The 14237-nt window shown below is 37.2% G+C and overlaps 1 protein-coding gene across 1 annotated transcript in view; it reads right to left on the bottom strand.

Annotated features, from left to right (window-relative positions):
- The window catches only part of sgsh (N-sulfoglucosamine sulfohydrolase (sulfamidase)), a 330538-nt gene extending 316508 nt beyond the window's left edge, over nt 1-14030 (bottom strand). The window contains exon 1 of the mRNA XM_073936642.1: nt 13647-14030. The gene's annotated coding sequence lies outside the window, so the exon portion shown is untranslated. The remainder of the gene's footprint in view (nt 1-13646) is intronic.
- Nucleotides 14031-14237: the final 207 nt, after the last annotated feature.

Here is a 14237-nt window from a genome sequence, read left to right as displayed (position 1 = left end):
TCATATTTTTTACAGGTTTCTGTATGCATACATGTATATATTCATAAATATGTGTTTGTTTGTGTACATATACAATTAGAATTTTTTTTTGTTTCATATTGTTATCAACTATGCTATACACATTGAACCAAGTCAATGTTGAGAAATTCTGTTTATTACCACTGTTGATAACCATGTTTATTAAAAACACAAAGTTTAAGTCAAAAAAAATTGTACAATGATTATTTTTATAGCTCAAATTATCGTTCTTAATTTGAACCATTAACCCGTGCAAGTTAATCAACTGAAAATGAAGTTTGTTTTTGGTAATCTTAAAACAAAGTTTGACCATTTGCTTCCAAGTTAAGTGACGGTCCTCTGTTGACATCAGTTTGACGACTTCAGCCACATTATCCGTAACCACACCCCTCTAACCATTAGTTTGCTATAAAGGGAATGTTGAGCAATAAAAGATAACCCTGTCCCTACTCAGTAGTCCGATTCAGTTGTACATCAACAAACTAAAATAAGTCTGAGGAATTTAAGTCATGCATCTGCATGTTTTTCAGCGTATTTTGAATCATTTCCAGCTCTGAATAAATTGCTAGATAATTTCTTACTCATCCAAGTCAAAAGAGCTCACTTCTAAGTGTGTGATATTTTGCTCTCTATATCAGGTTTCTCCTTTAGCGTCCGTGGAATTTCTTCATTCACCAATTCTTGTCCAGAGGGTGAACAGTCTTGAATGCACTGGGAGGTGTGCTGGTAATCTATCACACTCAAGTAGGAATAATAATAGTAGTTCTAGCTAGTAGCGAACACCACTGAATACATAATAACATTCTGAATAGCTTTAAGTTGGATGTTGAGCTTGAACTGTTGCAGAGAAGCATGGTTTGAATGCAGCAACTAAGTTTGAAATTCCCTTTATACTCTTACATGCCAATACAAGGCGAGCAAGGCCGGAGAGATGAGAGGTTGTTGTGATAGCGAGAGGACGATGGAATACACATCTGCTACACCCCCTCCCTCCCTCCTCCTTTTTTTCTGGCGTGTATTCATCTGAGAGCAGTCGAGATTGCGCCAGTGGCTTCTTCAGGCGGCCCACATGACCGTGTTTATAGACGCGGTCTCAAGGTTGCTGCCCCTGACGCACATTCACACACATACTAGTCGTAAACGCCGCCGTGCACACACAAGCCGCTCGGGGAGTGAGAAATAAAACTGCATGGGCAAAAAACGGAAACGAAATTTTCTTTTCCTCATGGGATGAAAGTGGGGACGACACAAATCTTTTTAAACCGACGCAGCCCAGAAAGGTCGGGTAACATTCCAGTGGGGTAATTAGACGCGTGTGTGTGCGCAAGAGCATGAAATTGGAGTGTGTGCTCAGATTTGTCGATAGCTAAATGTGCTTGGACGGTGCAGTCCAAAGAACATCTGACTGTTTCATGCAAACACACAGGTTTTATGCTTCAAAGCCAATAATGACTCAAGAATCAACTACAAAAGCATTCTTGTAATACGTTCATGTGAACAATTTATTAATTCTTGTTATTTATTATGACATAAAGTACGTCTTATAGCATTACGGCCAAACTTCAGGCTAGTGTATTTATAAACATCAGAAGATACACATTCACTTCTTTTAAATTTACTCCTGAGGTACTGATGACATTATCCTGTACTGCACCATCTTTCATCCAATAAAATGTTCTCCTAAATTAAATGATGAAAATCCACTAATTATGAAAATCATCTTTTGGAGCTGTTTTAGATATGTAGAACTGTGTAGGTATAGTGTGTCCACAGTTATATTGCCGTGATATGAAGACCATAAGTCTCTTTATTTAAATTTCCTGACGTTAAAATAGGATCCAAATCTCTCCCATTTTGAGGCCCACCACAACGTGACATAGAAGTGCTGTTTCCCTGCCCATTGAATTGACTGCGTATTACCATGTCTCTGTAGAACCCAAAGCAACTGGGATTAAAAGATCTATTAAAGCTCTCTGTGATCATCAACCATCATCAAATGTGATCAAGAATGAGTTTTATAAGTTTAAAAAGTTTTTAAAACAGTGCATGTTTGTTTTAAATTACAGCGATTGTACCGTCTTTATCACCACAGCACCATGTCAGTAGAATTATAAAAGGAGATGCTTCAATCCCGGTTTGTGGCAAGTAAATCAGGTTTATTTTGTATATTAAAAAAACGAACATCTATACAGCAGTGGATATTAACGTGTTTCCAGTCACTTTTGCCATGCAAAAACAGTGCAATCGCATGTGCTGTGTGTGTGTGTTTGTAAACTTTGTAACAACATTGTGTGACTCATCATTGCAGAAAGGCTTGAATTAACTCCACAACAAATACATCAAATAATCATTGGTAAAGTTCTTACTGTAGCATTTCAGACTTCATGTCTGTCACTGTGCTGTTAATCTGACGCAGCCGAGAGATTGAGGCACACTCTGACAGGTGCGAGGGAACAGTGGTCGGGGAGAACTAGCATTAAAGGCACAGGCAACCAAAACAGCTACATAATGTTCAGAGCAGAACATTCCAATATTCTGAAAGGTATAATCAATAATCTGATGGATGTTTTGAGCTGAAACTTTACAGACACATTCTGGAAACACAAAAGATCTATCTTAAATTTTGAAAAGGTTTTAAATACTTTGTTACATGCTCTTGTGAATAATTTTATTCTAGTCATTTAAAATAAAAATGTTTTTGGCTCACAGTCCATGCCTTTTAGCCTTAGGCCCAATCTTTATACTAGTTCACTCCTAAACATTAACAAAACTTTTTTTTTTTTAAATGCACATTTCAAAATGTAATCTTATTTTTAGAAAATATTGCAAAAGTATTTGTAACAAAGCTTCTTTGTGTGGGAAGAAGAAGACAGGGTCGGCGTTGAGGTAAGTAACAGATATTTTTATTTTCAGTCACAACTGCAAAGGACAGCTCCCACTATGTGGCCGTCGTTCAGCTATCTCTCCCGACTGTTCCTCCCGTTCTCCTTAAGACGGGTGTCTCTCCGGTCCAATCACTAGAATAAACAGGTGTTGCTTATTATTTCGGATTGGCCTGCTGATTAGCCGCCGCGCTCTGAGCATGCTCTCCCCCTTTATTGGGTATTCGATCATGCTTACCTCTCCACAGTATTGATGACATCATCCTGCACTAGAGCTGCACAATTAATTGTAAAAATATCGTGATCTCGATTCAACAAGCTAGACGATCTTAATCCAGCATTTCTACGATTCTGTCAATCATATTCTCAAGTTCAGGATAGAAGCAATGATGGCCGCACAAGTCTTCACATTGTTTTGCATGCGTCGTTCAGCAATGTGGACGCCTCCAAATGGTGTTGAAAGAGTCACATGCTGTACAAGATATAATATATTAATTTACCCCAAAAATGTCACTTCATGTCCGCATGATTTGCAACTGTAAAATCACGTGACGCGAGTTGATCGTCAGCTGTTACCACAGCGACTGCGGGTGCCCGCGCGCCTCTGAATTCTACTTTAGTGAACAGAACCTGCATAAGCTGTGAATAACAGCTATTAGAGTTGCAAATAACATTCAGTTCAGATCGTTTGGGAGCCGCGTGGGAAGTGAACTGCTCTTAGCAGTGAAAATGAAACCGAAAGCACAGAAAGTGTTGCCAGATGTAGCTGACTGATTCCAGTTTAAAAAGTATCCAAAACCCGCCGAAATGCAAAAATACCCACCCAGTCCTCTGCATTCTCGAAAATCACGTCAGTGACAGATTAAGCAGAAAATGACAGATTGCAAGCATGTCTCAAACACAATAATTTAACATCAGAATTATCATCAGAATTAATGACCAGGACAAATCTAAAGTCTGTTTAAGTCCACCATTCCAAGTCTATACAAAATTTAGCATTTTAAACACCGGTACCGCTACACAAAGCCTATTGCCGTTTTACCACATGTTTGAGAATAACAATAATAATAGTCCACATACTAACTTTTCATTTATATCTACAGAATAGTGAGAAAATTGTGATATTTATTTTAGGCAAATTTGTGCAGCTCCATCCTGCACTATGCTGACTTTCATCCAATCAAACATTCTTTTGAATAAAAGAAAAAGGTCTTTTTCCAATTCAAAACTGGAACATACTTTTAATGTAAAATCGTTCTTGTTATGGCCCAATTAAACGTTTCTGGCTATTTAAAATATTTAAAAGTGCCCCACTCATACTTCTGGCATCAACAGGAAGTACATCAACACGTGCTATAAAGCCACATTAGTCAAGCAATTTCACACAACCTCTAATTAGAAGGTCATTTCAGCACAGTTATCACAGTGAATGTCTTGATCAAGACGCAATAGTGCATGTGCGTTTCAGAAAAATTAGGATCTATAATGACGTACAGGTGGATCTCGCCGAGTGCGTGCGTGAGTGTATGTGCGCTAGACTTGATTTATAACTGCTGCTGGAGGCGTCGCAGCATGCAGAGAGTTTCCTGCAACCTGAGACCCGAATAGCGTGTGTTCTCTCTGTCTGTCTCTCTTTGGATGTGTGCCCGCGTCCTTGTTCCAGCTCGCCACCGCTCACGCCTTCAAGCTACGGCCGCTGCCAGCGTCTGACTGCACGGACAGATGGCAGGATCACAGTTACCTACTGGAGAGCGCAACTCCTACACGATCTGCGAGTGTGTGTGTGTGTAAATGTATGAGATACAGACAGAGCTAAAGGATCAGCTTCTGACAGTGCTCGCGCATGCCATGCTCTAGGGCTACGTTTGTTTGTTGGTGTATCGGGGTAGCTGACATACAGTTACAACAATGTCCTCCTACAGTGTGTGACATGCCAAATGTATTTATTCATTTACCCTTTGACTGTTACCATTAGAACTATTTTTTTTAATTTTATTTTTGTTTGTCATTTTTAGTTATTATACATACTTACACTGCTAATCATTTAATCAAGTTACATTAATACATTAAATAAGAATAAAAAGGTCATATGGTGAAATTTAAAAATGTCTGATAAAAACGGTAAGTGACTTCCCCATTAGGCCTGTCAGAATTTATTAATAGCCATTACACGACCTGCATCACAGGAGCACTTAAATTTTAGAAATCACATTTCACAGTACAAATGAACAAAAATTTAATCGTTAAAAAATTGCAATAGTCTGCATGACGATTAACTGAAAGCACAAAACTCATGATCCTTATAATCAACTGACCAATAGGCATGGGTTGGTATCATTTCTAATGGTATAATAACCTCGGATAAAAATATCCACCCTGATCTCCTAAGAAAATGTAAGTATTATAATGTAAGTATTTCACGTTTTGTCAGTTTAATGGCAAATTCATCATCGTACAAAAATGTATGATTTTAAAGAGGAGGCGTGGCACCCAACCTCAGCCCAAAACCCAACCGTTATTGGGTGATGAGCAAATCGTACTAAACTGTACGGATTAGATTGTTCAAATTCACACGAATTAGCCACTAAATCAAGAGGTTACGAATTGCCGTGAGATTGCGTTGAAATATAACATTTTCACAGTATTGTGATTACTGCTCAAAAATAACTTTTTTTTTTCTTCATCTTGAATACAATAACTGCATCTGAAATCGCAAACTTCAAACTATATGGTATGCTAGAAACAGTTTGCGAGCCAAGTAGTATGTCCGAAATTACAGAATTCAAAAAACAGTATGCGAGAAATACCCAGATGACGCCATGATGCACCGCGAGACAATTCATAATCGAGAGCGAAGTGGGTATGTCATGTGATGAAGACAAAATGGCATCAGTAGTACATCAAAGCTCCAATTATTCTACTCACATTCAAACTGTATTCACCTTATTCTCCGCGGACGAGCGGGCGCAGCCATTTGAATTTTTTTGGCACGAGACTTCCGGTCTCATTCACTTCCATTCATTTTTAGACATTAAAAACTGCTTGTTTCACAGTTTGATGTTGCAAACTGATATTTCCCCGTTATATTATTCTACTTGGTCTGTATAGTTATGCAAACATTTGTTTATAGAGCAAGTAGTTTGACCGTTTTTTGCCGTTTATTATTCCTAGTCATTTCTCCCATAGTCGACTGAAACGGAAGTTTTAAGACAATCGCGAAAACAGACGCACTTTCGCATTTTAGAATAAGGTCAATAGAACACACTTTTCTATCAGTCAAGAAGTACATTCAAATTCAAACGCAGTACGTACAGAGTAGTAGGGGATTTTGGACACAGCCAATATTTTTTTATTTTGAGAAACATTTAAAATATTTTGGAACAGTAAACATGTCAGGCCGAATAGTTCAAATGAAGCATTGACTTCTGCTGTCTTCATTAGCTACCAAAACACAAGATTTGTTTACAATTTAAAACTTCATCATTGGATATCTTTTCTGCTAGAGATACTGTTGTGCTAAAAAAAAAACAAAGAAACATGAATAAAAAAAGAATCGTACATATACCATAGAAACGGTACAACAGAAAATTGCCGATTTTAAAACCTTGACTTGATCAAACTAGGGTATACCTTAAAAATGGCCATCGTCCCATGCCTAGTGATCAACCAGAAACAACTTCAGATCATCCAATGATGCGAATAAGGCGGGGTTACTGTTTATCTGGCCAATCACCAGACAGTCAACATTTTAGCCATTCTTTTTATTAATAAAGAAGTAGCACAAAGAGAGCAATCTTTAAGCACACATAACATCATTTTAGTTATGAGTAATGAGTCTTTCAGCCTAACTCACCACAAAGAACTGATTCGGTGGATTGTACTTGAATCAGACAACACTAGTCGTGCAGTAGTGCTAATGCAATAAAAAGGTGTGTTTTCTATTTATTGTCTTTCTCTTATCACATTAAATTCAGACCGAGAGCTCAAATATTGTGGATAACCGCTGGGAAAAATGTAGGCGTTCAAGAGCCTTTAACAGAACCGAATGTCATGAAAATCATTCGGTTCCACTATATTTTCTCCAATTCCGATTCCCAGCACTACTCACACGACCAAACACATCCGAAAATGTCAACCGTATCTCATTCTTTGCGTATTCTCTTATCCTCATATGCGTATCCTTTGTGTATTCCCTAAAAATATCGTCATGCACGCTCACCAGCCCCCACTCGCCGGCACGCACACACACTCGAGGGCAGCAATATCCTAGCAGAGATCGCGCTGAGCTATTAGAGCGCGCCGCCGAGGCCCCGAGAGACCGGCGCTCTCTGATTTCCTTTCGCAGCGCGGAATAATGCAATCCTTTCAGCCTGCCTCCCTCGCTCGCTCTATTCCTCTCTCTCTCTCTCACTCTGAGAGCTGCATGCGGCGCTCTGAAAGGCCCTTCGCAGAATTAATTAGTGTAGAGGTTACCTAATCCGCCAGAGAGCGTTTTTCTGCCTGCCCTCAAACCAGAAATGTGCGTGTCCACGCCAAACCCCTCTCAGAGATGGGCACAGCACTGACCCTTGGAACACACACACACAAAACCTTCCGACAGCTGCAATAAAGTGGATGCCCAGTCTGGCCCTGAATTTAAACACACCCTTCTCTGTGCGCTGCTTGAGGGAGACACCGTTTACATTGCACTGAATGCGTCTGCTGCTGGACAGTTTGCAAGTTGATTGAAATCTGAATACCAGCAGACACTTAACTACCTTGTGGGGCTGTGTGGGAAAAGTTACCATAGTCGTAAATGCTGGGGAAAAGCAACATGAATGTAGTTTGTCTGAATTGTAAATGCAATGAAACACACATAGTTCTAAAACATACAGTACTTTATAAACGATAAAGAAGCAAGTATGCAGTACAAACACAGAATGTTGCCCTGGACCTAACATCCCAATGTGGCTATTTTGGAAACTAAATGAGAACCGGTGCTGGGGGTAACCCATTACAAGTAACGCATGTTTCGTAATAATATTACTTTAGGTAACAAGTAAAGAAATGCATTACTTTTAAAAAACAAGTAATAATACTTGAGTTACTTTTTTAAAATGTAATGCCAGTTACTTTGGTTTATTTGCTTTTTAAAATAAATTGCTGAATTAAAATAATCGAAGTCACGTTGAATCCCACACGCATTGAAAGAATACAGGAACAGGCAGAAAGGAAGATGGTAGAGCCTTACATTTTTGCGATAGAAATGTTGTCATTATTTTTAACACATGGAAGAAAGGAAACAAGGATTATCTGAAATGGACAGCGATTTTATGTTTTAATAAAACAAATAAGTACAAAAGAAGCAGACACATTGCTTTAAACTGTCATTAATCTGTATATAGGGCATGTAGAACTCTGGGGTCAGGAAGTTTTCTGAAAATAACATTATGCTACATCAATATTTATTTATGCGTTTTTTTTCAAAGGTAAACGAAGGTTATACAGTGTGGGGTTAGTTGCAGAGCTCATCTATTAAAAAAAAAAAAAGAAAAAAAAAACTGCAAGTTCTGAAAAATATCCATTTTTCAGAAGAAAAAGATTGCATTATTTAACATAAAAAGTAACTAAGTAACGCAACTAGTTATTTTTTTTGAAGAGTAACACAATATTGTCATGCATTACTTTCTAAAGTAACTTTCCCCAACACTGACGTTCTAGGAATGTTTCTTTATAAGTTTTTTTTTTTTTTTTTATACAGCAAAAACAAACCTTCCCACAATTTTTGGGAATGAAATGTGTCTTGTTTAGATACCAAAATGACGAAAAAATTGAGATGTTGCAATTCTACAAGTACTGATGTCAAGTACAACAGCTGCAATTGGTATATATGACACTGCAATTGGTAAAAATAAATGTGAATATTGTCCAATGATGAACCGAATAAGCACACTGGTTTCAAAGCTACTGTGCATAATTTTATATACATTATGATTCTTTTTTTTTTTTTTAAACACAAATATTTGTAATAGAAAACACTATTATTTTGTATATTGTTTGCAACTTTATTCTGCTCATGTTTTTAAAACTAAATGCATTTGGTGCTTGAAATGAATGCAAGAATTCTACTGAATTTGACTGTTGAGGTTAAACAACCTTTCAGAGTGTAAACTATTTAATAGTAAATGCAAACTCAGGCACATGTGCGACAGATTTGTCTGACCAATGACTGCTCTTTTTCTCTCCAAAAGTTATGCGCAAAAAAGAAAACATAAGCCTACTTTTATTTAGAAGTTGTGGGTATATTTTAATTCACCTACACAGGTACAACTACATATAGCTAGCCATCCTAAATAGATTGCCGCCATTTTTCATCTACATTTTTTGGTTTGGTTTAAACAGTGCAATTAAATTTAGCTAACGCAGACATTTTTTACTAAATGAGGATTGTGGACAGCATGATGGCTCAGTGGTTAGCACAATCGCCGCACAGCAAGTAGACCATTGGTTCGAGCACCAGCAGGGCCAGTTGGCATTTCTATGTAGAGTTTGTATGTTCTCCCTTTGTTCGTGTGGGTTTCCTCTGCAAGCTTCGGTTTCTCCCACAGTCAAAAGACATGCGCTATAGGTAACCTGAATGAACTAAATTGGCCGTAGTGTATGATTGTGAATGCGAGAGTGTATGGATGTTTCCCAGTGCTGGGTAGCAGCTGGATGGACATCAGCTATGTAAAAAAATATATGCTGGATAATGCACAAGTAAAATGAATGAATGAATAAATGAATGAATGAATGGAGGATTGTTGCCTCCACAAGGCTGCATAACGACTTCGATGTTACATTTAGACTGAAAATATCCATCATAAACTAACACAAAATAATAGGATCCAGCGTACTCTAAGCTCATGACAATAACTCACACATAATATTTGCGAGTAAAATCATTTAATGTCAGAGCTGGGCATGAATGAGTGTCTTGTGTCAGTGTTGACGGAGTGTGAGGCGGCCGCATCTGTCTCTCTCAGCGGCTCTGATAGTCGAGTCCCGTCAATGTCACAGCTCTGACTAATAGATAAAGAGCGGATTAACCGTCGTAACACGGAACCCGGGGAAGGGGGAGGGTGTAATTACCAAGCCTAATGTAATTTAATTGTTTTTTAATTAGATGGCCACATTTCTTCCCTGCAGTCCAGCTTCCACAGCGCTCGGCCGTATGTGGCTCTGTCCGCAGTCCACAATTATGTTACACGCAACATTTGAGCTACATTTGACACCTCAGAGAGCTGGAAATGGGCAATAAGTCACTGACGTGTTCATCTGAGTCATGCCTATTTCCATATTTATTTACAGGCGGAACGTTTATAAATTCTCAGTCAAAGTGACAGATATGGAGTCAATCTAGGGCCATATATAATTGCTAAATAAAAGAATGTTTTGCTAACAAAAAAAATTAATTATTGAGCAAAAATAAATAAATGCAAATTTCTAAAAAAAAAAAAATGTGCAATTTAAAATAAAAATTATATATATATAATATAATATATATATATTAGGGGTGTCAAAAATAATTGTTTCTTTGGTGCACCGCGATGCAGACCCGGACAATTCGGTATCGGTTCAGTAATAATCATAACCGGTTATTATACTGACGTCATTTATCTCCTATGCTCTCTGTCGCGAGGGAGGTGAGCGCGAGTATTTACAACTCTCAGCCAACTCAGGGCCGGCCCGTGGCATAGGCACCATAGGCAAATTCTAAGGGCGCTGTATATCCAGGAGGGCGCCAGAAATGAGCGCGATTCAGTTCGTTTTGTTTTAGATATTCTTGACACACATTTAGTTACAGACGGCAATAACTCAAAAACCTCTTACCCTAAAAAGATCTTAAGTGTGTTTCCTACAAAAAGACAAAGCTGGTTATGTTTCACAGCTGTCTTTCTTTTATTTCGCTCCACACTACGAGAACTGCTCCGTTTAAGCCCTCGCAATATGTGTTAAGCTGGGATAGCTCGCACTGAGAGGAGCTCTCAGCAAGGGACCGTCGGAAAAGTGCTTATTTTTTTCATTTTTCTGCTCCGCTCTTCGCGAGCTCTCCCTGTTGCGAGGGCTTAAGTGTGTTTGTGCGTGTGCATGTGTGTGTTTCTTTGGTGCTGTCTATGTTTGTGTTTGAATGAGAGACAGTGTGGTGCTGTGTCTCTGTGTGTTTATACAGACAGCTTGTTATAGCCTCTCTTCTAAAATATAACACTGTATATGGAAAGCATCGTCAATGCACCGTGATGCACCGAAATATCGAATTGAACCGAAGGCATGATAATCATAACCGAACCGTGAGACCAGTATAGGTTCACACCTCTAATATATATATATATATATATATATATATATATATATATATATATATATATATATATATATATATACAAAACATTATAGCATTGAGTTTACAAAACCCGTCCAGTCACTTGCAATGCTTTTTAGCCAACTTTGAATTGGCGATGCTGGTTTCACTTTGCACCTCATGTTTCTATGCATTTCACTTTGTGGACCATAGGAACTTGGGCGTTTAGGTAATATAAAATATTTTTAAAAATAATATATTTAGTAATTAGTTTATTTTGCACTGCTTGACTTTTATTTGCAGTTCTTTTATGTTTGCATTTTTATTTCTCAAAACTTAAATTTTCCCTTTGCAGTTCTTGATTTTTGTTAGCAAAATTAATTTTGCTCAAAAATGTATTTTCGCTAAGTGATTTTTGGAGATTTGCATTTATTTATTTATTTCTTTGCTCAATACTTTTTTTTGTTAGCAAAACTTTATTTTATTTTGCAAGTATATATGGCCCTAGATTGACTCCTAAGAAAGACAGTTTTGACAGTAATTTTAAGCAAGCGTTAATTAGTAACTTTTGCAGAAAAAACCTTACAGCATAAATTCAAAGAGAATGTATATGTTAACATACAGTGCTCAGCATAATTGAGTACAGACTATTTTGAAAAATTATATTTTTATCCATTTGTCAGGGAATATAGGCAATGTATTTCGGTGCATTTAAACAAAACTGATTTATTAAACAGATATATTTATTAAAATAATATTTAAGTCAAACATATGTAGAAGTTGAAAGATAATACAATTTATTCAAGTAAAATGTTGGGGGGAAAATGGCAACCTAATAAATTTAATTTGTTTTGTTTTTTGAATTTGTATTTTATATTTTTCTATAACATTAATTCTGGTGTACTAGTTTTTGGACCGATATCATAACTTATTTTGTTAGATAAGCTCCAGATATACAAATATAATATTGTATAGCTTTCTTTTAAAAATATGAATTTAAAAGACAGACTTGTGAGGGGTGTACTACTTGTACTGTATTGAAACATCAGTTTATGTTTTTTAATTTAAACAACTACAGTTAAGGGATCAAAAAATAATCAATCAATAAAGTATTTTTATATTTTAAAAAAGGGAAATAAATATGCGTTATAGAGGTGACCAAAAAAGTATGCAAGTTTACAGTATACAATATTCATTGTGGAAATTCTGTGAATAAATAGCGAAAGCCAAAATAAATAATAGTTTATATAATAATTATTATATAAATTAATAAATAATTATTTATATAATAATATAATTTAAATAATAATTAATAATAGTACTAATCAAAATGATAAGCGTTCGCTCTCTACAGGGGAAAAAAAAGTATTTTACATTTTTGATCTATGAGGGAAAAGCTTTATAATGGATGTGACATCTCTCTGTTATGGATGTGACACACATGAAATTGGCACTTGGGTGTGACTTTGGCAAATAAAACAAAATCGATTGAAAATGAAACATTGAGGAAAATACAAGCCTACACAAACAACTTAAAAAGGGGATAGCTATTCTAGAGAAAAACCAAATATTTTTCATAGCATTGCATGGAATTGCTCTATACCAGGGGTGTCAAACTCAATTCCTGGAGGGCCGAAGCCCTGCACAGTTTAGTTCCAACCCTGCTCCAACACACTTACCTGTAGGTTTCAAACAAGCCTGAAGGACTCAATTAGTTTGTTCAGGTGTGTTTAATTAGGGTTGGAAGTAAACTGCAGAGCTGCGGCCCTTTTGGAACTGAGTTTGACACCTGTGTTCTATGTGTTATACAAAACCCTTTAACTATTTAGCACTCTTATAAAACTGCTTGTCACCTCACTACTTAAAAGTTATCTGTGGTAAAATCACTTCACATTGAATAGCTTGGCGTATACTGCATTAAAATACGCATTTTAAATCACAACAAAACAAGACCGGTGCTCTTGTTTTTTAGACTGCAAGAGAATTTAACCAATCGTGACCACTTAAAATCGTGTACATTAAAAATAAAGTCCTCTGTGTGCAAATAAGTAGATTGATTGAGACCTACACCTCTTCAGTTGAACCAGCTTAACAATCCAGTCCGAAATTAGAACAACAATCAGCCCAGTAGTGTACCCTGCCTGGAATAGTACATTAATGCATTAGAACATTAATATGACGCAGTCATATTATACCGCGGTAAACGAGTAAACTAGTGTTGTTAATTCATCGTTGGGTTCGCTTTTCAAATCAAATGGCGGTTATAACAGTTAAGAAGCCTGACAAGACAAAATATGTCAAAACAGCTTGTAAAATCCCTCATTATGTCAATTTTCTCTAACAGAAGGAAAAAACACTTACAAATACTGTAATCCTTACAATTATGAACAAAATGGGGACGCCCGTTTCACTAATTTTCCACTTACCTCAGGGAAGACGGCGCGATGAAATGTTTATTTCTTCGACAGGTGCGTTTCTTTACTCGTTTCCAGTTTGATGACGTATTGTGATACTCGAAGCTGATTGGCTTGATTTGGTTACCACCGATTGTTATTGGTCCATACGTGTCGCGTGTTCTTTCAACCGCAATCATGTGTTTTTTGAACGCAGATAATAGGTGCGTTCGACTTCATGCAGCGCTGCGCAGATCGATCGAAATCTGTCTTAAAGCGGTGCATTCTGGTTAGAAATCTTGTCCGGATTGATGCTGCGCCGACGCCACGTGACTGTCACATGTGGCATCAAAGTACCGCGACAGCGCTCCGAGATCAGACGGCAAACTCAGACCATGCAGCTTCTGAAGAGCGACTGCAGGAGCTTTGATGACGACACCGATATTACACGATTGGCCAAGTTCACCACATGACAACAAACACGTGTATTTCGGGTTTATAATTGGACAAATTCCGATTCAAAAGTTTCAAAACAAACAATTCACTTTTCACACCCTCTCTATCCTGTACACATCTTGCTTATTAAAAGACTACAAATATTTTACTGCAGTATCATCTTTTGTT

This window comes from Danio rerio, chromosome 22, assembly GCF_049306965.1.
Source record: "Danio rerio strain Tuebingen ecotype United States chromosome 22, GRCz12tu, whole genome shotgun sequence".
NCBI lineage: Eukaryota > Metazoa > Chordata > Actinopteri > Cypriniformes > Danionidae > Danio > Danio rerio.
Note: the sequence above shows the minus strand (reverse complement) of the source record. Positions and strands in the feature narration are given on the sequence as shown.